Source organism: Pinus tabuliformis, chromosome 4_2 (genome assembly GCF_031772625.1).
Source record: "Pinus tabuliformis cultivar Carrire ecotype Pingquan chromosome 4_2, CPIR1, whole genome shotgun sequence".
Classification (NCBI taxonomy): Eukaryota; Viridiplantae; Streptophyta; class Pinopsida; order Pinales; family Pinaceae; genus Pinus; species Pinus tabuliformis.
The window spans coordinates 93822910-93846038 of record NC_142304.1 but is presented as its reverse complement, the minus strand read 5'-3'; positions in this window follow the sequence as shown (position 1 = coordinate 93846038).

Below are 23129 nucleotides of genomic sequence, written 5' to 3'. Positions count from 1 at the left end.
GAATAGCATTGTGTGTCATTGATCACACATTTGTCCAACTCTGAGCAGATTGTGATTAATATTTTCAACCAATAGAACATTCTTGGCTAGAGCATCTTTTCTTTCGAGACTAACGGTACCTGATTTTATAACATTTGAAGATCCAACATTTCCAAAGGACATGGTTCCATCCTTCTTCTCTTTCAGAGATACAAATTTCTATCTATCTCCAGTAATATTCGCTGAGAAACCACTATCAACATACCACACATATTTGTTGTTTTGAGCCTTGAGAGCGAGAGCACAATTATCAGTGTTCTTCTTCTTCCATGTTTTTTCGTTCCATGGCTTCGAAGATTTTTCTGGAGGATTTTCAAGTCTGCGGTCTCTGGCTATGTGTCCAAATTTTCGACATTTGTAACATTCAATATTACTTCTTAAATGTTCAAATCTATTGATGTTTCGTTGAGCCTTGGGAGGTTCATATTTGACAAATCTCCTGGAATTATATTGGTTCCTAGGGTATGTGTGATATTCTATAGCTTTATGACCAAATTTTCCACATGAATAATAATAGCCATGAAAAATATGTCGGTACCTGGATGGAAATCTTCGTCGGGGAATTGTCTTCCAAGGTTATTCTTGCAAATCTTGTTCAATGAAGTCTACATGCCTGTTAGATCTCATAGGTTCATTTTATTTTGTTGTAGAAGGTCCTAATTCTTCTTCTTCATAACCGATGTCAGTTCTATCGTTGTAAGATCATTGATTGTTGATGAGTTCTTCCAATGCCCTTGAGCTGTTGGCATAGTTTTGGACAATGTTTCCCTTCTTCACTTCCTTACATAGCGAGACTACTTCGGCTTCTAATGCTTCTCTTTCTCGGTTTCTTTCTTCCAACTTCTCTTGAAGTGACTCTTCAATACATTTATGTTCTTCAACTTCAAAACTTAGACCTTGAACTTGTTATTCAAGAGTATTGGAACGGATCTTCTCAGCCTTGAGCTATTTTATAAGCTTGATTGCCTCATTAGAAAGTTATTATATGGTCAAACCTTCTTATTCATTATTTGGCACCTTTTGTTTATTGTGCTTGGCCATAAATAGTACTCTCTCATTGGCTTCTTCTTCATTGTCACTGTCTTCATCGAATGATGAGCTATCTTCTTTAGAGAGAAAGTTCCTTTTGAATCCTTTCTTCTTGCCTTTCTTGTTGAATTTCTTAAAGCCTTTCTTTCCTTTTGAGTTTCCATCACTTTTGTTCATACATTTTCATGCGAAATGCCCAACCTTACCACAACTGAAACATATCAATGGAAGTTTACCTTTGAATTTTCCCTTACCAGTTCTTAATTTTCTTGTAAAGTAATCATATTCTACATCTCAAAAAACCTTCTTCGTCATATTCCTTATCTTCACACTTGTAGGTGCAGGTGTAGGTCTTTGCCTTTGAAGGTTTTTTGTCCTTATTGGTTTTCTGGATGTGATGTACCCTCTTCTTCATCAAGTCTCATTTCATATGCTATGAGAACTCCATGTAATTCCTCTTTGCTGAGATTGTCCAGATTTGCACTGTATTCTATGGCCGATACCTTTGGGTTGAATCTTCCTGGTAACGCTCAAAGAATATTTTGTATAATAGTCTTCTTGTCAACAGGTGCTCCCAATCCTTACAAAGTGTTGGTTATTTCATCAACATGTTGGAACTATGCAGCAATGTTGTCATCTTCTTTCATTCTAAGTTGCTCAAATTTTGCTATGTAGATTTGAAACTTTTTTTCTTTGAAATTTGAGTCACATGCATACATATTCTCAAGCTTGTCCCATATATTTTTGGTGGCTTTTCAACCCAACACCTTATGATAAGCAGATTAAATAAGTCCACTGCTAATAATATTATTTGATTTTGCATCATTTACCAAATTCTTCTTACCTTGTTCATCTGCAGTTGGTGTAAAGCCATTTTGAATAGTGTCCCATACTTCGTAACCTTGTGCCAAGAGATAGAAATCCATTTCTCCTTTCTAGAGTGCATAATTATTTTCATTGAATAGAGGTACACCATTCTTGGTATGCTCCACAATCTCCTTGTAGTTGTTAAACTGTTATTGAAGGAACAAAGCTCTGATACCAATTGTTGGAAAATACTGAGAGGGGGTGGGTGAATCGGTTTTCCTTATAAATTAGCACTTTTAAATATTTTCATATCATTAGTTAATCTTCAATTTTCATTAATATTTATTTAATAACAACAGTGAATAAAATAACATAGGAGGCACAAAAATTTAAGGTGGAAAACCCCCTCCGAGTCAAAAACCACCAAACGCTTTTCTAATAATTCTTTAATCTTCAACTCCAATTGAAAAGAAATCTCCAACTTCCTAGAATCTAGAAAAGCATTCTTCTCCAGGTCCCAATGGATGGGTGCTCCAATGCTCAAGATCCTTCAGTAGTCAACTAAACAAATGCCCCAATAGCTAATGAGCTACAACTCACCGTAGCACCACCCTACCACCCTAAAGTTTTCACAATCTTGAACCTGTTGGTGACTTCATGCACCATCCTAGCACTACCCTAGCACCCTATAGAATAATAAAAGAGTAATGGACTCCCGTACCAGGGAAAATGGTCCACTTTACAATGATATAGAATGATGTAGAAGAAGAAGACACACTATACCATAACCCCAACTATGACACAACTGCCTAATGATGATTTTATACCTCCCGACACTACATCTTCAACTCTTGAAAAATATACACTTTTACAACATTTACAAAGATGATTTTACAATGACTCTGCATAGTGATACTTTTACAATGTATGTATGCAGTGCTGCGCACGTGAAGACATCATGTGGTGAACTTATTGTTGTTGTTCTAGACCTTAATTGATGCTCTTTTCATGCTACCCTTTAGCATTCTTCAGAAAATTAGATTATGCATTGATTCTTCTCTTGATGAATATATAATACCTGAAAAAAGTCTTCAAGGAAATACCCATGACATGATAATAGAAAAACTTACCTCATCGTGCAGAGCATATGTCAGTGCTAAACAAAAACAACAAACTAGAGTACAAAGAACCTAATGAAATTAAGAGATGAACATGCATATACAGAAGATACTTACCTGTAGCTTACCTCTGCTGCATCATTTTGTTGCACCTTTCTCTTTGGTGCCCTATAAAGTGTGGTCCTTTGCACCCCTTGACAACACTTGATCTAGTTTCTCTTACCCTCTAGGAGCATGATATTTAATCTGATGTCTCTCTGCAATTTTAGATCCCCAACATGAGATCTTCAGTTTTTTTGAAGTCCTCTGAGTCTCATTTCCAATGCCACAGGACTAACCCAATTTGGACTCTTCAAGACAAAGTTATGCCCAATCTTACACAATGACCTAATTATGGACTAGTTCAGTAGAGCAAACTTGTACGATGTGCCACGTGTCAATGTTGCCTCCTTCTGCTTTAAAATTTATATAGAGAAAGCTACATTCCATGCACTATCTGCCACTTTTTACAGAATTCCATTCATCTTCTTAGAGAAAGAGTTATGACGATTTTCCCAAGATCACTTCTTTGAGATGAAATTTGGTAGCCTGCAAAAACCCTAACTTCCACAGATCATATCTCTAAACATATCACACCAAGATCTGAACAACGGTCATGACGTTCATCAGGATTGCTAATCAAATGGGTTTTAATTTCTAAATCTAGGACTTCACAGAATTGAAGTTATATAGAAAATTCTAGGATCACTACATTTGGAGGATATATGAGATTTTTTTTATAGAGTTGACGAGGGCTTCTATACAGAATGTTAAAGGGATTTTAGGAGCTTGAAAAATTATTTATTAATGACTATTCAATGACCAAAACCAATTATGAGTGCCATGCCACAACCCCATAGGGTTTTAGCCCACTAACTGGGATTACTAACTTCAAAAATGAATATCTCTCAGACCGTGAAGAATTACCTGGCGTGCCATATATCAACAGAAACATCACGATGAGTAGAATCTATCTAGAAGATCCCTGGCTCAAAATAGAGTAATTTGTCAAGTCAAAATTCCCTTGGAAGATCAAGGTAGCCCATGGTTCTGCATGGGTTCACATCAATGACAACCTCAGATCATATTTAGATCAATACCTTGAGCCTCATTGTAAGATAGTTCAGAGGCATGGAGTCACCACATATCTCCTTAGAGGTAAGCTACCATCGCTCAAGTTAGTTTATTTCAATTTCTATTTGTAAGCATATTTCCATATTTGACATTAATGAAATGAGTTATTATTTATGCTACATCTATGTATGTATATATATATATAGTTTTGACTATAATTTTTTGCATTCCTGTTTAAATCTGGTTCACACTCCATGCTACTACTTCCCTCATATGAATTGCGATTGCAATATACACCGCGTTGTAATAGGACTCCATCGCGGCTGATTCGTATACTTGTTCCACCTTCGACCTATGATATTCAATATCAAAATCGTAGTCGGGAGTCTTCCGGGGCCGATTCTTAATCCACTTCTTCCTCTTGTGTTGATATTTGATATTCGAGACCTAGTGAAAACCTGCCACATGGCGCTCCCTCATTCTTTGAGACTTTTTCCATGTCATCGTCTCCTGCCACATAGACAAGTCAAACTAAAACTTTGACTTACTCTAAGTTTTCCATATGGACTTGGATTGAGTGTCATTTGCACCATTGGAATTAGGATGAGGAGCACTTAAATCCGATGCTAAGTTTATCTAGATTCTGCCACTTTGAGTTTTGATCATTTTACCATGGCACTGGTACTTTTCTAAATATCCACCTAGATCAATCCTCCTTATCCTAGATCACCAATTCGGCTATGAATGGTGAACCAATAGAAGATTATTCTGATGGGGTGCTTAAATTGAGTGACTGTTGATATTGAAGGGCCGCACGATATAGCTGATTTTGAAGTGATCGAAATAGTGGATGACAGTAATCCCTACCCAAGACTACTTGGAATTGGTTGGTAATTTGACATGAATGTGTTCATTAACTTGAAGAATCACAACATGACATTTCAGAAGAAGGAGTTGAGATATATTGTTCCATGGGATCCAACTGAGGGTGCATGATATATTGAATTAGTCTGAAATTATTATGAGGAGGATGATATTGAATAGATCTATAAGCTTACTGCATTGGATGAGGATTGGATCAACCCTACGATGGATGGGCGAATTACTTGGGAAAATGATAGCTCCTGAAACTCAGATTCAGATGAGGATCTTGATAATTAGTATAATTGATTGCATGAAGTATCAACATTGCGATGCAACAACCTTAATAAGCCACTGTGGTGTATATCTACTAAGATACATAATTTACCATATTATGATGGCTTATATGATGTAAATTTATTTATGGATAAATTTGAAAGGGATTTACCAAAGGAACATCGGTTCCAGGCACTAAGAACTGCACTGAGAGTTGTGCCTGCTAGATGGTGGGGTACACATAGGAATATCTTTGTCAACTAGAAGGAATATCGTAGGATGATGATCGGATATGCCAACACCCGCATGATTGAAAAATATGCAGGGAAGGATGATCTACGTGAGCATGTAGCTCGTTGGAAAAAATCATGGGGAGAGGAACCATAGCCTAAATGGGTGAACATATTCTGCCACACTTTGGATACTATTACGATGAACTGGTATCTAGAAACAGAGTTGTGACACGGAACCGCGAATTGGAATGTTTTGAAGGAATTTTTTATGTTAAAATTCTGTTCTAAGGATGGGTTTGAATCTATTGACAAAGCATTACAAGAAATTAAGGATACTATATTTAGGATGCTAGAAGCGCCTATCAAATGGGTGCAACTAGACTAGAATACGCGACTATGCCATGCTCTAGAATGCTACAATGTGACCACTAAAGAAGGTGAGGAAGATCTCATGAATATCAGTATCCTTGATTCTAAGGGACAGTACGAAGTTGTGAGGCCTAAGGCAGAAGTTCCTAACATCTCAAAACCATTGAAAACCATGCAAGTGAACATTGGGTCGAAGGTGTAACCGAAGTTCACAAATATAGGCAATTACTGGGATGAGGACATAGTTGAAAATGTTGCAGAGTTATTACGAGAATATCAAGACTTGTTTCCAATGAAGTTTTCTTATTTGAAATGGATAGTAGGTGATCTGGGTGTCATGAAGATCAATCTGAAGCTAGATGTGAAGCTGGTAAAGTAGCGCCCATACCGGTTGAATTCTATGTACAAAGAAAAAGTATGAGAAGAACTAAATAAGATGCATGCAACAAGGATTATTGAGCCTATAGAAGAAACATACTGGGTTAGTCCTATGGTGGTTTAGGAAAATAAGACAAAGGGTGAAATCTAGACCTACGTAGATATAAGGAAATTGAATGGTGCTTATGTACATCATCCATTCCCTATGCCATTCACAGAGGAAGTATTGGAGAATGTTGGAGGTCAAGAATCCTATTCAATTACAAATGGATTCTCTAGATATCACCATATCAAGACCATGCCAGAATATCAGAGCAAGACTACCTTCACCACAAAATGGGTATATTTTTAGCACACAGTTATGCCCTTTGGGCTTAAGAATTCCCCTGTGATTTTCTCTAGGTTGGTAGTCACAACCTTTAAAGAATTTATTCATAAGTTTTTGGAGGTCTACTTTGATGACTCAAGAGTGTGTGGGTTAATAAAGAAACATGTTTCCAGTATGCGTCTAATGTTGGATACCTATAGGAAGTATCAGATATCCCTCAATATTAATAAGTACATTTTTTTCATACCATATGGGATACTCTTGGGCCACGTTGTTTGAAGTCATGGGTTGATGGTGGACCCTACTAAAATTTCATTAATTCTAAATTTTGAGCCTCCAAAGAATGTCAAACAACTACGTGCAACATTGTGCCATATAGGATACTATCATAAATTCATCAAGGCATATGCACAGATCACTATGACCATGGAAAAATTATTTAAGAGGGATGCAACATTTTGCTGGGATGATCATTTCTAGAAAATATTTAGATGTATTGAAGGAAAATATGGTTACAACAACTATTTTGGTGTTCCTTGATTGGAATAAATAATTCCATGTACATGTAGATGCATCCTGCATAAGGTTTGGAGGAGTGTTAACCCAACGAGGTGTAGGTGCTATCAACCATCCAATTGCATTCGTGATCAGGAAGTTTTCTAAGGCAAAGAAGAATTATTTGACCATGGAGCATGAAGGGTTAACGATAGTGTATGCACTCTATAAATTCACGAATTATTTTTTATTTCTCATGTCAAAATGTACAAAGGCCATTTAGATTTGAAATACCTGGTCAATGAACCTGTGTTAGGGGGGTGGGAGATTTGTAGATGGTTATTGCTGTTTCAGGAATATGAATTTGAAGTAGTTGTGAAGTCGGGGAGATTAAATGTTGGACTGTATTACCTTTCGTGGATTAAGAATGGTGAAGAACCTACAAGTATTGATGAAGGATTGCCTGATGCAAAACTCTTTTTTATGCACGTAGCAGATGGAAATTTTACAGAAATAATCTAATTCATGTCTATGGGTACACCTCTTGAAGGGTATGTAATGCAGTAGAAGAAAGAGTTGGCAGTCAGGCTACGGATTTTTCTGTCATTGCAGGTCACTTGTATAGAATGAGATCAGATGAATTTTTGTGTTGATATGTACCAGATTATGAAAGAAAAAGTATCCTAGTCGAAGCACATGGAGGAGTTTCTTGAGGTCATTATGTTGGAAGAAAGTCTCCGCAGAAGATCCTGCAAGTTGGGCTATGGTGGCCCACTATGCACAGAGATTCTAAGAAACATTGTAGGGCATGTGATATCTGTCAGAGGATGGGGAGACCTCGTGAAGGGATGAATTTCCTCTGAACCCACAAGTTTTGTTACAAGGATTTTACAAGTGGGCAATAATCTTTGTGGGACTGATTCTACCACCAGGAAATAAGACAAGAGCATGATACATCAGCACAACAACCTAATACTTGACCAGATGGGATAAGGTGAAACCTATGAAGGATTACAACATGGCTAGAAATTTCTTTGATGATGATTTGTAATGAAAATAGTAATGATTAGGTTGTACGTATACAAGTGGTTCTTTGGGCATATAGAACTACCTGTAAGAAATGGATTGGATAGACACCGTTTAGATTAGTTTATGGACAAGAGGTAGTGATGCAAATGGATTATACGATGACAAATTTATGGATTGTGGTAGTCACAGAGATGGTAGATCAGTATACCATGGAACAATGCCTCGCGTAGATAGTTGAGTTGGAAGAAGATCCCTTCTTGGCAGGTTTTCATTGGCAGGTGCAGAAGGATCATGAAAAGGCATGGCATGATCGCCACATTAAGCAGTGAACCTTTAAAGGTGGAGATTTAGTACTTTTGTATGATAGCAAGTTCAAGAATTTTCTAGGGAAGTTTTAGATTTATTGGTTGGAAGCATATGTCATCAAGGACATTACAGATGGAGGTGCAGTTCAGCGCACAAAGCTGAAAGGGGAAATGTTTCTAGGGAAAATCAATGGAAGCCAACTAAAGCTATATAGGGGATATCCCACCCCTGTGCAATGAATATATGGATGCAAGATAGTATTAGTTATTTAGGTAGTTTCAAGGAAGCGCAAGACTATAAACTACGCTACCAGAAGGATTGTTTGGCAAATTAAAGGGGTTGTGCGATGAATGGAAGAAATGCACAAAGGAAAGCTATGCGAAGGAGGGTCACACATAGCCTAGCCAAAAATTTACCATTGGAAGCACTGTAGATGATTGGATGGTGATTTTTCCATTAAAAGGAGCAACGGGAGAGAATTTAAAGAGCATATCTTTGGAAATCTGCTGCTAAAAGTGCATTAATGATGGATATATTGAGGGAATGAATGGATTCAAATTCAAATTGAGATATAAATACAACATCATGCTCCACATTCAAACACTTTTCTTCGACATAAATTTCTTTGATATTTTGCGCCTTAATTTGTAGTAAGGATATTATTTCATGTCTGGAGGGGATTGGAGGGAGACTCGAGAGAAGTTTTGCACAACAAGGACTTGGGTGGGAGGCAAATTTAACTGAGTAGCAAAATCAAATATTCTAGAAGAGAATTACTGTAACACAATCCATGCCTACCACAATGCCTAGGTCACCGAGGCCTAAACCCACTGCCTCCATGGCAGAAGAAAGGAAGCAAAAGAAACCCCAACAAGTGCCAGTGTAGAAATCACCGCATAAGAATCCAATGAAGGTCAGACAAAAGGGTAAGATGGATAGTACCAAGCAACTAATGGAACCTGTTATCACCCTAAAATTTTTGTTTCTAAGCTTTTGAAAGTTTTCCTTTTTTCTAGTCATAGTCTTATAGGTTTTGAGTCATCTCACCTCAATAAGTGTCATTCTCTTTTCCAAAAAACGTTTCATAGCCTCATTCCATGTCCTAGAAGCTTCACCATGTGTTTTGACATCAGTTTGATTCCAAAGGATTGATGTTAGTCTTGGTCTAGTATTTCAATGGTTGTTTTAGAGTTTAAGATCTAAAAGATAGTCTTGTTGGTATGGTCAAATAGGTTCAATACTCTGTTCTTGCCTATCACTGGTCCCACATCACACATAAGTTCCATGTGTCAAACTTGTGTCAAGGTTTTCATAGTGCAAAACTCAATATAGGAGTTTTCATAGTGCAAAACCCAGAATTTGCACTGGTTGCACTACAAAATTGGGGATTTCGAACTAGGATTTTTCGTAGCGTGCTATAAAACCCCTGAAGTAGCCTGTTTCAGGATAAAAGACTTTGTTTTTTTCTTTTACTAGTCAACTTCCAGAAGGGTTCCTGAGCAGCTGAGAACTCAATTTTCAAACCTGAAACATAATGTTCTTCCTAACATACTTAAATACAAAAACCTCTTTCAGTTTCTTCAAATTCGTTCTAAGGTGGGAGGAATTTATGGTTAAACTTGTGCTATGAAACTATTGAAAGTCAAGCTTTGTCTTCTGGTTTGAGTAGTCTTTTTCAAGATCCGTTTATGGTCACAAGAAAAGGTATTTTGGAATTTTGAAGGAGGTTTCTATTCATCAACTCTATAGATACAATAACCTATCTCACTTTATTCATAAGTGTTTTCCGTTGGGAGATACTAAGATTTCTTTGAAACCCTAATTTCAGAGAACAAATTTTTCCTGTTTTACACATGTTTTTCAAGGACAGATTCTAGACAGCTGGAGAAGTGTTTTAAAAAACCAAGAGAGGTTTTTGTTCTAGACAGAATGGACTACAACAATTTCCTTCATTTTCATAAAATATTTCATGGATGAAAAGATAAAGGCTCTGTCCCACGTGCCAATTTTCAAGGATCCTAAACCTAAAAACAAGGAAATATGTTCCCTAATTTCTAGGGTTTGTCATCATCAGTAAGGTGACAACATGGGAGGCTTCATAAAATTTGACTTCATGAGGTTGCAGCTGTCAAATAATGCTTTCAATGTTTAGATAAGCTTGTTGTAATCATAATAAGGAGTTACACTCCTAGTTGTATTAGGTCACTAGCACTGCTAGTTCTAATTAATGGTTTGTTTTATGGTTAGAATAGGTGTCATTCATAGAAAATTTGAATTCTCTTGATGAGGGATGAAGGACTACATATTTTAAATGCTATATATAAAGCAAGAGGTCGAATTAACAAAGGGTTGGAGACTTTTTGGCTCAACTGCTGCTCTATGTGTAGACTGTGTATATTTTTAATCTAATGCAGAATTTCTACTTAGAAAACTCAAGATTCATGAAGAGTTCTTGTATGTTCTTGTTTTAATGGCATATTCCAATACTTACATTGTAGTGGTGTTTACTTATGATACTTAGAATTCACCAATGCTGCTCTGATTTCCTTCATAGATAAACTAACTGTGTTTCACTATTTTATATTTGCATTTCTGCACTTGAACTCTATAATGCCTTGATTTCCATGCTAGGTAGAATGTTTTGGCTTCACTACTCAGGATTCAAAGAGATTTTTTAATGTCCTATTATCTCATGGATTTCCTCTTTCACTTACTTGCAGTGTTATGAATACATGTTACTTAGAACTCATCAATGATGCTCTAACTTCCTTCATGTATTTATAAATTGTGTTTCCTTGCATTGTATCTTTGTTTTGTTGATGTATAAAAACTCTCTATGCCCTGACTTCATGTTAAGCTGATCTTGCTGTGGTACTGAAACATACTTTGACTCCATAGCCCAATGGTAGCCAACCTTCATCTTTCAACCTATAAACATATACAATCACAAACCATAGAGTTAGCCATCTATCCATATCTTTAATCAAAATCATTAACCCTTTGAGAGATCCCTCTCAGGCTGAGGAGGCTAAGCCTTAGGCAAAAGTTGGTTTGAAATAGTTACTCAAAGTCTTCCTGATCAGTAGCCTATCAGGGGTTTGATTTTGTGATAACATTTTGGTGCGTCTTCCAGGAGCCTGAAGTCTATTCATTCCCGAAATTAAGAAGTTGAAATTTTGAAGGTAGCAGGAGCTCAGACATCTTTTTGAGGCTGCAAACTACCTTGGGGACTCCAGACATCGAATAACAAATTGGAAGGTGACTCCACTACTAGAAGATCAGTAGCTTGATGAAGTTTCAAGATGAGTTCCATTGCATGTATGAATGCCAGGTATGCCCCTATGAATCTGTCTCATATCCTTGGTTTTCCAAATCCTATGCCAAAGGTTGATTGGTTAGATGATCTTCCAATATTCAAAGATGAAAAGAAGGACAATGCTGCTCTTCATTTGGTTAGGTTCCATATGCATGTACGTAGTCTTAAGGTTCATTTCCCTGAATATTGTCTCATGAAGATGTTTATGACCACTTTAGAAGGAAAAGCATGGTCTTGGTATAAAAGTTTGGAAAATGGTTCAATATATTCGCTTGCTAATTTTCATGATGAATTCTATGAGATGTATAAAGAGTGTCATCCCTCCTTGTTGCTGGTCCAAGATTGTTGTAAACATTCTGCAAGTTTTATTCAATATTTGGAGGATTGTTATGATGATGATGAATTTATGGATGAAGAAATTTTAGAGGCTCTTCATAACAATACATTTCAACACCAAGAAGAAATTATAACATCCCATGAAATGAAACATGAAAACCAACAGGGGTTTACTTATGAAAACCATGTTACATCCTCTAATATGAATGAGAAGATGCAGAAAACTTGCCAGTCTTTTGATCATAAAGAGTATGAAATTGATTGCAAACACCAAGGAGAAGTACTGGAAGATAGCTTTTATAACCCTCAGGCAAAGGAAAAGGTTATTTTTTATGTCATACTTTTCAACAGCTTACATCAATGAATGATCATAATAGTGAGGAAAATTATATTATCTATGGGAATCATGCAGAAAGGTAATTGGATAACATATCAAAGGAATTTTGTGTGGTTGAGAATCAGTTGTCTGAAGATATAGAATGTTATGATGATCATCAAAATAACCATGTCCTCTTTGACCCTATAAATGAATACATGGCAAAGTTTTGCACATTAGTATTTCATTTTCATTTGCATTATGAAGATCATATACATTATAAGTTGATTTGGTCATCTCACTATCATGGTTATTTTGAGGATGAATGCAGTCAAGAGATTGAAGTGTCAGATCAGATCGATGAATGGCTTCATTGGAAATTTCATGTTCCTTGAGCTACAAGTGGAGATTGCAGCTGATAGGGTAGGTAGGAATGTGCAAATAAGCTCAGGGTAGGTTGATTGAGCATATGTTTCAGTAGGTGTAGTTTGAATTCTTCTTTTAGAAATCATTAAAGGCTTGAGGATCAAATTGGGCAGAATTTCAGAGTTTTATTCTAGAGGATGGATAGCGGCACTGGAGCTACAAGTCCTTAGTATACCACAAGGGCACACTATCCCTAGCGGAGCCACTATTATCACCCTAAAATTTTTGTTTCTAAGCTTTGGAAAGTTTTCCTTGTTTCTGGTCATAGTCTTATAGGTTTTGAGTCAGCTCATCTCAATAAGTGTCATTCTCTTTTCCAAAAAAAGTTTCACAACCTCATTCCATGTCCTAGAAGCCTCACCATGTGTTTTGACATTAGTTTGATTCCAGAGGATTGATGTTAGTCTTGGTCTAGTCTTTCCATGGTTGTTTTAGAGTCTGAGATCTAAAAGAGAGTCTTGTTGGTATGGTCAAATAGGTTCAATACTCTGTTCTTGCCTATCACTGGTCCCACATCACACATAAGTTCCATGTGTCAAACTTGTGTCAAGGTTTTCGTAGTGCAAAACTCAATCTAGCAGTTTTCGTAGCGCAAAACCCAGAATTTTCACTGGCTGCACTACAAAATCGGGGATTTTGAACTAAGAGTTTTCGTAGTGCACTACGAAACCCTTGAAGAAGCCTGTTTTAGCATAAAAGACTCTATTTTTTGCTTTTACTAGTCAACTTCCAGAAGGGTTCCTGAGAAGCTGAGAACTCAATTTTCAAAACTGAAAGAGGATGTTCTTTCTAACATACATACCTACAAAAAACTCTTTCAGTTTCTTCAAATTCGTTCTGAGGTGGGAGGAATTTATGATTAAACTTACGCTACGAAACTGCTGAAAGTCAAGCTTTGTCTTCTGGTTTGAGCAGTCTTTTTCAAGATCAGTTTCTACTCACAGGAAAAGGTATTTTAGAATTTTGAAGGAGGTTTCTATTAATAAACTCTCTAGATACAATAACCTATCTCACTTTATTTATAAGTGTTTTTAGTTGGGAGATACTAAGCTTTCTTTGAAACCCTAATTTCAGAGAACAGATTTTTCTTGTTTTACATGTGTTTTTCAAGGACAGATTCTGGACAGTTGGAGAAGTGTTTTAAGAAAACAAGAGAGGTTTTTGTTCTAGACAGAATGGACTACAAAAAATTCCTTTAGTTTCATAAAATATTTCATGGATGAGAAGATAAAGGCTCTGTCCTACGTGCCAATTTTCAAGGATCCCAAACCTAAAGACAGGGAAACATGTTCCCTAATTTCTAGGGTTTTTCATCAACAGTAAGGTGACAACGTGGGAGGCTTCATCAAATTCGACTTCCTGAGGTTGCAGCTTTCAAATAATTCTTTCAATATTTAGATAAGCTTGTTGTAATCATAATAAGGAGTTACACTCGTAGTTGTATTAGGTCACTAGCACTGCTAGTTAACAGCTAGTTCTAATTAATGGTTTGTTTTATGGTTAGAATAAGTGTCATTCATAGGAAATTAGAATTCTCTTGATGAGGGATGAAGGAATACATGTTGTAAATGCTATATATAAAGCAAGAGGTCGAATTAGAAAAGGGTTGGAGAGCCCTACATTCCCTATCGTTTAGGTGTTCTCTTCCTCCTATTTTAAGACTGGAAACCCTTCATTCCCATAAACCCTAGACACCATAATTTTCCCACAAACCCTAATTCCACTTACCAAAAAACCGAAAACACCAAACATGAACGCTAAAAAATATATATACATATATATTTATCTAAATTTATATTTAACAAACAAAAAGATCAATAAATCATTGGAGACACACAATGGAATCTAATAGTTGTTTGTTTAAGTAAATAGGTGATAATAGTTGTTTGGTTAAGTAAATAGGTGATAGTTTAAGACTCTAGGATAAAGTGAGACTTTTTGGCTCAGCTACTGCTCTATGTGCAGACTGTGTATATTTTTAACCTAATGCAAAATTTCTACTTAGACAACTCAAGATTCATGAAGAGTTCTTGTATGTTCTTGTTTTAATGGCATCTTCCAATACTTACATTGCAGTGGTGTTTACTTATGATACTCATAATTCACCAATGATGCTCTGATTTCCTTCATAAATAAACTAATTGTGTTTCACTATTTTATATTTGCATTTCTGCACTTGAACTCTATAATGCCTTTACTTCCATGCTAGGTAGAATGTTTTGGCTTCACTACACATGATTCAAAGAGAGTTTTTAATTTCCTATTGTCTCATGGCTTTCCTCTTTCACTTACTTGCAGTGGTATGAATACATGTTACATAGAACTCATCAATGATGCTCTAACTTCCTTCATGTATTTATAAATTGTGTTTCCTTGCATTATATCTTTGTTTTGTTGATGTATAAAAACTCTCTATGCCCTGACTTCATGTTAAGTTGATCCTGCTGTGGTACTGAAACATACTTTGACTCCATAGCCCAATGGTAGCCAGCCTTCATCTTTCAACCTATAAACATATACAATCACAAACCATAGAGTTAGCCATCTATCCATATCTTTAATCAAAATCATTAACCCTTTAAGAGAGCCCTCTCAGGCTAAGGAGGCTAAGCCTCAGCCAAAAGTTGGTTTGAAATAGTTACTTAAAGTCTTCCTGATCAGAAGCCTATCAGGGGTCTGATTTTGTGATAACAGAACCCATGGACTTAGACGAGGAATATTTAACTATGGGGATTGAAGATATTGATGCATATGAAGTAGTGTTGGTTACTCGACTACCACCTTATATACACCCTAGGAAATCCACGACCAAAGTTACTAAAGACCCAGATTCAGCAAATTTCGGGGTCTCCATACCATTGTTTCTAGAGGAGGTACCTTTTGATGGAAATATGTTGGACAAGATACCGTACTTGATGATGGAGGAATGGGACCTAGGGAATCACATGAATTTCCCACAGTTGAAACCGAGCAAATACCTAAAGAAAGACTACTATGAGGAGTCAGATGTTACATGGCTCGAATCGATGAAGTGGGGGTGGGGTTGTTCAAAATGTTATGGGTGCCAAATTTTAGCTACAACACCATTCCAATTACTGACATTGGCTCACGATGGGTGCCTTTCCTTTTGAGGGCCCCTTCCAATTACTAATACGTTGATTCACTAGATAGCATTGTTGCCTTATCAAGGTGTAGACCTTGTCAATGCTTTTATGGGGAAATCGTGGTAGAGGAAACCGAGTGACTATATGATGCAGGAGCATCGGATCTGGCCAGCAATGTGGAAAATTGTCCACATGTTGTGGCCTGACAGGGTGAAATCCATTTACTGTGCGTTAAAGTCCAGTTGCTAAAGAAGTCGATTTCATAAATAATTAGTTATTATTGTCATAGGTGTGTTACAACAGGTGTAAGTGAGCGCTGCTAGTTAGGAGTTTTACTTGTTAGAATTTTTAAATGTAAAGATTGTGTATCGATTAGTTAGTAGGCAATGTAATAAAAAAAACGAAGAGATTTCCTTCGTGAGGAAGTTAGTTTTGATGTGTGATCTCCTATTAGCTCAGATCAGATCAGAGCGCCGAAAAATTGTAAACGTAAATCCCCGAAATCGCGGCATCGGAGTTGATATGGAGTGTTAGTTGCGGTAATGAAAAGTCCAGTGAATTGAAATCCTCTGCCAGTTCATGCGTTGGAGCGTAATGATTCCAAAATTCTCGTGGAAGATCTCGATTAAAGTTGCATAGAATCGGTTTGTGTGACCGCCGATGGAGGAGATGCGTTGTAACGTGTTGAATGTCGGTCAATGGATATTCAAAAATGTAAAACCATGTTAATTGTTGAAAAAAAAAGGTCGTTGAAGTGATGGAGGTGTTGCGCAATGTGTCACAGCAAGCAACTGCCCCAGCAGAAGAACTTGTAGCCTTATCTTTGAATGATCCTCTTATGTCTTGAAAAAATGTTGCTTTCATGTGAAGTTCTGGCAGTGCTACTTAGTACATTTATTTTCTAATAATTGAGCTTGATACTTAGTTAAACTTAAATACTTGATGTCCTGGCTTTTTAGCTGTGGGTGCATATACCTACAATTTTCCCTTTTTCCGAGACATAATCCTTGCTTGCAATCTGTACAGGCATAAGATCTGTTTTAGATTTTAGTGTAACGGTTACAGAATTAGGGAAGTACTTTGGATTAAGGGAGTGTTTATGTTGTCGGTGATCTGTAACCTTTGAGACGTAGTCTGGAAGCACCTTTCCAATACAAAATTCCAGCGATCAATTTATAGAATGTGAAACATATTAGTTTTAAGATTTTTCTAAATGTATTGTTATATGAGATAAAAGCGTTTTTGTTTCTTTTTAACGCAGATTTAAAATATTGTTAGTGTTTATATTGTGTGCCCTGTATGAATGTATGAAAAATAGATTCAGATCATGTGTGGATGGGTAGAATAGGATTTATATTTCAACATTCCAGCGTTTAGAAGTTAACCAGGAATTTTGGTTTGTATTTACTGAATGATATTGTTCATAATACTATAGGAGTGCGCCAACATTTTCAGATTCATCATTTTTTTGTATCAGAGCCAAAAGATACAGGTGGTTGCAGCCAAGATGCCGCCAAGGCGAGGAATTGGTCGAGGAAGACCAGAACCAAATGCAGTCCTGATAGAAGAAGTGTGGAGACTGCGTGAACGAATGGAGACAATGGAAACAGCCCAGAGAAGAGCACCTGATGAGATAACTGAGAGTTCTTCAGAAGAATCTGATGAAGAGGTGGAAGCAGCAGAAGAAAATGAAACTACCAAAGTCCTCAAGATGCTGGAAAAAGTTGGAAGCAAACCCAAGATAGAAATTCCTATGTATGAAGGGAGTTTGAATGCAGAAGAGCTCATGGATTGGATTAGATCCATAGATCAGTATTTCAATTATGAAGAGGTTGAGGAGAATAAGAGGGTGAAGTTTACAGTCACTAGACTTAAGGGCCATGCAGCCATCTGGTGGGACGAGTTACAGGCATCAAGAGCGGGAAAGGAGAAATCTAAGATCAAGCAGTGGGATAAAATGGTAAGCAAACTGAAAGCCAAGTTTTTGCCTAAAGACTATCATTTGAATCTTTTTAAACAGATGCAAAATTTGAAGCAGAAAGGAATGTGTGTTAAAGAATATACTGAATAATTTTACAGGTTAAGCATCAGAACAGGGCATGTAGAAGATGATTTGGAGAAAGTAGCCCGATATGTTAATGGGCTAAGTTATGAGATCCAAGACGAGATTAGCCTGTTAAGTTTGAAAACTGTTGAAGATGCCTATCAAGCAAGTTTGAAAGAAGAGGAGAAAATATTGCGGAAACAGAGTCAAAGAAACAGAGGAAAGAGCTCAGCAAGAGGTAGAGGATCAGCCAGATCCAGAGGAACACAGCATCAGTTTGAAGCAGGAAGTTCAAGCAGCAGATCACCACAGATGGGTGACTCTAGTAGAGGGAGATTCGCGCCCAGAGGAAGAGGGCGGGGAAGATATTTTAGGTGTTATACCTGTGGAGAATGGGGACATATGTCGCGGGACTGTCCTCATAACAAATCAACAAGCCAGAGGGGTGCAAATGTGGCTGACGCAAAGCCGGAACCACCTCGACTTGTAGAGAAGGAAGAACCACCAGAGGAAGGTGAATCATTGCTGCTCAGAAGAACTTTTCTGAGATCAGAAAAAGAGATTAGAGAACCTGCGCAAAGGAAGAACTTGTTCAGGACTACATGCAAATCAAAGGGTAAGTGCTATAAGGTTATAATTGATAGTGGGAGTACTCACAATATTGTGTCTACAGAGATGGTGGAAAAGCTTGGGTTAACAAAGAAAGCGCATCCTGCACCTTACAAAGTATCTTGGCTTCAAAAGGGTTATCAAGTCATTGTGACAGAACAATGTAATGTGGAAATGCAGATTGGCACATACAGAGATGTGATTTTATGTGACATAATGCCCATGGATGTATGTCACGTGTTATTGGGGAGGCCTTGGCAATTTGACAGAAAGGTGATTCATGACAGAAGAAGAAATACATACACGATAGAAAAGGATGGAGTTAAACATACGTTGCTGCCAGTGAAGAATGATGTTGATAAAGAGCTGCCTGAAAATAGTATTATGTTGATGAATGGTAAGGAACTACTACAGGAGGTTCATAAAAGCAAAGAGGTGCATTTCGCTATCGTGGGAAGGCCAAAGGTAATTTTAACCTCCACAAATTTAAATGATTTTCCTGAATAAATTCAATCTGTGTTAAATAGTTACATGGATATCATTGTGGATTAATTGCCAAATGAATTACCACCGATTAGAAGTATAAGTCACCATATCGACTTAATACCCGGAGCAAGTCTACCTAATAAAGATGCATATAGACTAACTCCTCAGGAAAATGCAGAAGTTGCAAGACAGGTTCAAGAACTGATGGACAAGGGGCTGATTCGAGAAAGTCTGAGTCCGTGTGCTGTGCCAATGGTGCTTAGTCCGAAAAAGGGAGGAGAATGGCGCATGTGCACTGATTCCAGAGCTATCAACAAGATAACAATCAGGTATAGATTTCCTTTGCCTAGGATGGATGATTTAATGGATTGTTTAAGTGGGTCCAGGTACTTTACTAAGATAGATCTGAAAAGCAGGTATCATCAGATCAGAATTCGGGAAGGCGATGAGTGGAAAACAACTTTCAAAACCAACAGTGGATTGTATGAGTGGTTATTGATGCCTTTTGGGCTCACTAATGTGCCCAGCACATTCATGAGACTAATGAATGAGGTTCTGAAAGAATATACAGGTAAATTTGTTGTTGTTTACCTTGATGATATCCTAGTTTTCAGCAAAAGTAAAGAGGAGCATTTGGAACACTTGAAGTTAGTTTTGAAAACTCTGCAGAAAGAGAAACTACTAATCAATCTAAAGAAATGTAGTTTCATGAAAGAGGAGCTGGTATATTTGGGATTTGTAATTTCCAGAGACGGTTTGAAAATGGATCTGGAAAAGGTACAAGCAATCAAAAACTGGCCTACTCCCAGGAGTGTCTTTGAGGTAAGAAGTTTCCATGGACTTGCTAGTTTCTACCGAAAATTTATAAAGGGATTTAGTCAAGTTTTTGCACCAATCCTTGAGACAATCAAGGAGGTAAATCAGCCATTTCGATGGACAGAAGCAGCTGATAGGAATTTTAATTTGTTGAAAAGAAAGATAACAGAAAATCCTATTCTAGCCTTACCAAATTTCGAGAAAGTCTTTCAAGTGGAAACCGATGCAAGTGGAGAAGTAGTTGGTGCGGTGCTAAGCCAAGAGCAAAGACCGATAGCATATTTCAGCGAGAAGTTAAATGATGCAAAGAAAAAATATTCTTCTTATGATAAAGAATTTTACGCTATTGTGCAGGCATTAAAAAAGTGGAGGCATTACTTGCTAGCGAAGGAGTTCATCTTATATTCAGACAACCATGCTTTGTAGTTTATTAATAATCAGCCAAAGCTAAATCAGAAGCATGCCAAATGGGTGGAATTTCTGCAAAGTTTCACTTTTGTAATAAAGCATAAAAGTGGCAAGTCTAACAAAGTGGCGGATGCATTGAGCAGAGTAAGTTTTCTTTTTCAAGAATTTAAAGTGGGTGTTGTAGGATTTGATGAAATGATAGAAATGTACAAGGATGATAAGGATTTTAAAGACATCTACACAACAGTGCAGAATCCAGTGAGCAATAACAGAAGTCAATGGATGGATTACCTTGTTCAAGGAGGCCTGTTATTTAAAAGCAACAAATTATGCATTCCTAAATGTTCCATGAGTGAGAACATCATTAAAGAGAAGCACAATGGAGGATTGTCTGGTCATTTTGGACAAGACAAAACTTTCGCTCAGGTGAATGCTTTTTATTATTGGCCTAAAATTCAAACTGATGTTAAAAAGTTTGTTGAGAAATGCAGGGTATGTCAGTATGCGAAAGGAAGGAGTCAAAATACTGGACTATATCAGCCATTGCCCATACCAGATCGACCATGGGATGCAGTGAGTATGGAATTTGTTTTGGGTTTACCAAAAACTCAGAGAGGAAATGATTTTATTTATGTTGTTGTAACAGATTTTCTAAAATGGCTCATTTTATTGCTTGTAAGAAGACTAATGATGCCACACACATAGAAAATTTATTCTTTTCAGAGATTGTAAGATTGCATGGTTTTCCTGTAAGTATTGTATCAGATCGAGACACTAAATTTGTAGGGCATTTCTGGAGGACACTTTGGAAGAAACTGGGAACTAAACTCAGTTTTAGTTCAGCTTACCATCCTCAAACGGATGGTCAAATTGAAGTTGTAAACAGAAGCTTGGGGAATATATTAAGAAGTTTGGTATATCAGAATCCCAAACAGTGGGATTTGGCATTATCTCAAGCCGAATTTGCTTACAACGACACACCAAACCGAAGCACTGGAATGAGCCCATTTCAGATTGTCTTTGAATGCATCCGAGAGGAGTATATGAGCTAAGAGACTTGAGGAAACAGGAAGCTAGAAGTGCAAGTGCTGAAGATTTTTTTGAACAAATGAAGAAACTATAGGAAGAGGTTAAAGGTAAACTACAGGAAAGCAGCAAGAGATACAAGCAGAGAGCATATTTGAGAAGGAGAGAAAAAGAGTTTCAGGTAGGAGATTTGGTCATGGCATATTTGAGGAAAGAGAGATTTCCTACAAAAACTTACAATAAGCTGAAACTGAAGAAGATAGGACCCTGTAAAATCAAAAGGAAATTTTCGGCCAATGCATATGAGATTGAGTTGCCGGAAGGGACCGCAATATCTCCCATTTTTAATATTGCAGACTTGTATCCATTCCGAGAGCCAGAAACAGAATTGCAGACTGAAGCTCCAGATGATGAAGTTCAAGCTGTGGATTGGGAAGAACAGGTACCAAAAACATTCAAGAAAGAAGTTGAAGCTATTTTAGATCAAAGGATATCCAAGAAAACTCAAGGACAAACATATTTTCAGTATCTTGTCAAGTGGAAAGAGCAGCCAATGGAAGGTTCCAGTTGGTTGACAGCAACTGAATTGCAGAAATACGGTATAAATCTTGAAAGTTTAAAGAACCAATATTTTCTTCTCCGGGAGTCTGATGCAGGAGCATCGGATCTGGCCAGCAATGTGGAAAATTGTCCACATGTTGTGACCTGACAGGGTGAAATCCATTTACTGTGCGTTAAATTCCAGTTGCTAAAGAAGTTGATTTCATGAATAATTAGTTATTATTGTCATAGGTGTGTTACAACAAGTGTAAGTGAGCGCTGCTAGTTAGGAGTTTTACTTGTTATAATTTTTAAATGTAAAGATTGTGTATTGATTAGTTAGTAGGCAATGTAATAAAAAAACCGAAGATATTTCCTTCGTGAGGAAGTAGTTTTGATGTGTGATCTCCTATTAGCTCAGATTAGATCAGAGCACCGAAAAATTGTAAACGTAAATCCCCGGAATCGCGGCATCAGAATTGATATGGAGTGTTAGTTGTGGTAATGAAAAGTCCAGTGAATTGAAATCCCCTGCCAGTTCATGTGTTGGAGTGTAATGATTCCAGAATTCTCGTGGAAGATCTCGATTAAAGTTGCATAGAATCGGTTTGTGTGACCGCCGATGGAGGAGATGCATTGTAACGTGTTGAATGTCGGTCAATGGATATTCACAAATGTAAAACCATGTTAATTGTTGAAAAAAAAAGGTCGCTGAAGCGATGGATGTGTTGCGCAATGTGTCGCAGCAAGCAACTGCCCCAGCAGAAGAACTTGCAGCCTTATCTTTGAATGATCCTCTTATGTCTTGAAAAAAATGTTGCTTTCATGTGAAGTTTTGGCAGTGCTACTTAGTACATTTATTTTCTAATAATTGAGCTTGATACTTAGTTAAACTTAAATACTTGATGTCTTGGCTTTTTAGCTGTGGGTGCATATACCTACAATTTTCCCTTTTTCCGAGACATAATCCTTGCTTGCAATCTGTACAGGCATAAGATTTGTTTTAGATTTTAGTGTAAAGGTTACAGAATTAGGGAATTACTTTGGATTAAGGGAGTGTTTATGTGGTCGTTGATCTTTAACCTTTGAGACGTAGTCTGGAAGCGCCTTTCCAATACAACATTCCAGCGATCAATTTCCAGAATGTGAAACTTATCAGTTTTAAGAGTTTTCTAAATGTATTGTTATATGAGATAAAAGCGTTTTTGTTTCTTTTTAACGCAGATATAAAAGACTGTTAGTGTTTATATTGTGCGCCCTGTATGAATGTATGAAAAAGAGATTCAGATCCTGTGTGGATGGGTAGAATAGGATTTATATT